Here is a 3370-nt window from a genome sequence, read left to right on the forward strand (position 1 = left end):
ATGTGGGATCCTCCCAGACCGGGGCACGAACCCGTGTCCCCTGCATCGGCAGGCGGACTCTCAACCACTGCGCCACCAGGGAAGCCCAGGAATATTAATTTAATCCTCTGACAACCCAGTGAGGGAGATGCTATTATCACTGGCATTTTATAAATATGAAAACTAAGGCATAGAAAAGTTAAGTAACTGCCCAGTGCTACATGGATGAAAAGTGGCAGAGCTGGAAGCCTTCCTGCTGAGCCTCAGAATCCTTGTCCCTAGAGTGATCCAAGAAGCCCCTACCAACTGATCAAGTTGGCACGCAGATTAAATCTATTTTCCCAACTCTAGCCTAATTCAATGCCTGGCACAAAAGAGGGCCCTTTAACCCTTATTAAGTATCAGCTCCCTTTCATCCAGCCTCACGATGTGTTACGAAGATCAAATCACTGGATGGGTATGGGCAGTGGAGCTCAACCTTCGCCCTAGTGGCATTTGGGGCTGGATCATTCTTTGCTGTGGAGGCTGCCCTGTGCTCTTTACAGTATTTAGCAGCATCCCTTGTCTCTCCCCACGAGATACCAGTAGCACACTCATACCACCCCCCTTTGCCAGCTGTGACAACAAAAAGTCTCAGACCATTGCCAAATGTCACCTGTGGGAGGGGGGCGGAACTGTCCCTGGTTGAGACCCACTGGTGTAAGGGATGATTAGTCACATTCCTCCTCCTGGACCCAAGGTGAGTCACCCCGCTTTCCTTTGCTTCTCACTGCTGCCAAGCCCCACCCTGTATTGTGAGATGCCTCCGCCCCTGACTGTGTGGAATAAGAGGCAACTCCCCAGGAGCTGCCTCTGCTGTTCTGAAACAGATCCCTAATAACTCTCCATTGTAAGGGTGTCACTGTTTAGTCCGGTAGGAATGGATGGGGGTGGAGAGCAACAAACAAGGCAGGGATGGGGAAATAACACAAGTTGCAGAGTTCTCTTGACAGTAGAGACATATTAGAATACCTACCTCCCAGGGTTGTACGGAGGACTCAGCAAAGGCCTGGCATCTGGGAAGCACTCAGGTAAATAACCACTATCAACAGTAACAACCTGAACTTGTTATCCCTTCATTTAAGAAATACTCTTTCCATACCTTCTAGTTACCAGCAATGGTGTAATGGCTTTACTTAGATCATCCTACCCATCATACTTACAAGGAAGAAACTACTACCACATGGACAGTTCATAAATTTAAAAAGCTGAGCTTCAGTGAAGTTAAAATACTTGCTAGGTGCAGGCTACACAGCAGAAGAAGAGGATTCAAGCCTGCAGCCACCGCAGCAAAGGAAACGCAGCTCGGTACAGTGGGAAGAGATTCACACCCCAGCATCTCTGCTATTTACCCTTTGGTGGCCAGGAGCCCATAATTCAATCTCCCTGAGGCCCGAGTTCCTCATATAAGATGAGGGGCTAGAGGAGAGTATGTCTGGCTCTAAAATTCCAGAACCCTCATCTGTTATCCCCTCTGCAACCTTCCTCCAAGACAACTGGTGGTGATTCGTCATTAACTTAAGATTTTTTTTTTAATGTTATTTAAGAAGAAAAAAAGAAAGGACTTCCCTGGCAGTCCAGTGGTTAAGACTCCCCGCTTCCAATGCAGGGGGTGCGGGTTGGATCCCTGGTTGGGGAACTAAGATCCCACATGCCGCGCAGCATGATCAAAAAATAAAAATTAAAAAAAAAAAAAGAGAAAAAGAAGATTACCTCTCAAACTGAGTGTTTCCCATTATAAAACCCCATTTTCTCGCTAAATACCGGATTAATGTTGTTTAAATTGCATTGCTGGAATGGGGGGGGGAGAAGTAATGAACTTCTAAGCAAAAAATGCTCATCAGCTGGGGAAAAAGATATAAATTAATGAGGAAGAAGCGCTAATAAACAATCACATCAGGCCAGCTTTCGCTAGAATTATGTTATTAACACAACACAGTGAAACAGCAACTGGTTGCAAGTGGAGAACAAAGGAGAACAATGAAGGAGAAAAAGCAGTGGCCTGTTTACTCATAGAATCCCAAGAATGAGGAGCGGGAAAGAAACCCGGCCAGCAGAACATCCGCCGTAAGTAACCAAAATGATAGGAACAGCAACTGTTAAGGGGTTTCCGTATATTAGCTCATTTAATCCTCACAACCCAGGAATTTAGACACTATCTCCGTTTTATTGCTAAGGAAACTACATCTAGAGAGGTTTGCTTCCTTGCCCACACAGTAAATGACCGTGTCAGGATCTGAACCCAGATCTGACATCAAATCTTGTCCTCACGACCTCCACATCACCCTGCGTCACTCTGGCTGGCCTCTGGTACACGCTACCTCAGAATGTGGCCCAATTCCATGGTAGATGTCTTTTTGCTACAAGGTGTCTTTTTGCTACAAGGTATCTTTTTAAATTGAACTGAATATGCCTTCTTGAAAACTTTGTGCAAAAAGCACTGACTCTGCCTTTCCCCCACCCCCCAACCCTGTGACCCTGGTGTCCCACAGAACCAAACATCTCCCTCTTCCCCAGGGCAGCCCTTCAGGGATTTAAATGGATCACGCTGACACTTGTCTTCTCCAGGATAAAAATCTCCCATCCTTGCCCTTGTTCCCTATTTGGCAAGTTCTCCAGACCCTTCCTATCTTAATCACCTTCTTCAGGACACACTTAAGTTTGACAATGAGACTCTCAGAGAACGGAACCCAGATTTCTAAGCGTATCCCGGCCATCTCCTCCTTCACTGTAGGCTTGCTACTTCTCTTAATGCACTCCAAGAGCCTATTATCTGTATTGGCAGCCCAGTCACACATTGGCTTCTGATGGGCTTGCTCCCAGAAAACTAAGACCTCTCTAAGCTTTTTTCAAAGTGGACTTCTTTAGCCAGTGTGTAACTCAGCTCCACTGGTCAACAATTGGTTGTTTCATAGCCGAATGCAACCAAACAGAACCCACGGACAAAACCCAAGGAAACTCATCTGTCCTGTCCCATTCCAAATTCTTCTTTCTTTGTGAGGTAACCAATTGTTATCAGTTGGTCCAATAGGAATAGACATCCTGTTAGCCAATAAAATAATCATCATCTCTCATAAGCCCTTAGGTCTTTATTTCATAAAACATTCTATCAATAACACAAAGTAGGACTTCCTTGGTGGTGCAGTGGTTAAGAATCCGCCTGCCATTGCAAGGGACACGGGTTCGAGCCCTGGTCTGGGAAGATCCCACATGCCATGGAGCAACTAAGCCCATGCACCACAACTACTGAGCCTGCGCTCTAGAGCCTGCGAGCCACAACTACCGAGCCTGCGAGCCACAACTACCGAGCCTGCGTGCCACAACTACTGAAGCCCGCGCACCTAGAACCCGT

Source organism: Leucopleurus acutus, assembly GCF_964270905.1.
Source record: "Leucopleurus acutus genome assembly, chromosome: 3".
NCBI classification, from domain to species: Eukaryota; Metazoa; Chordata; class Mammalia; order Artiodactyla; family Delphinidae; genus Leucopleurus; species Leucopleurus acutus.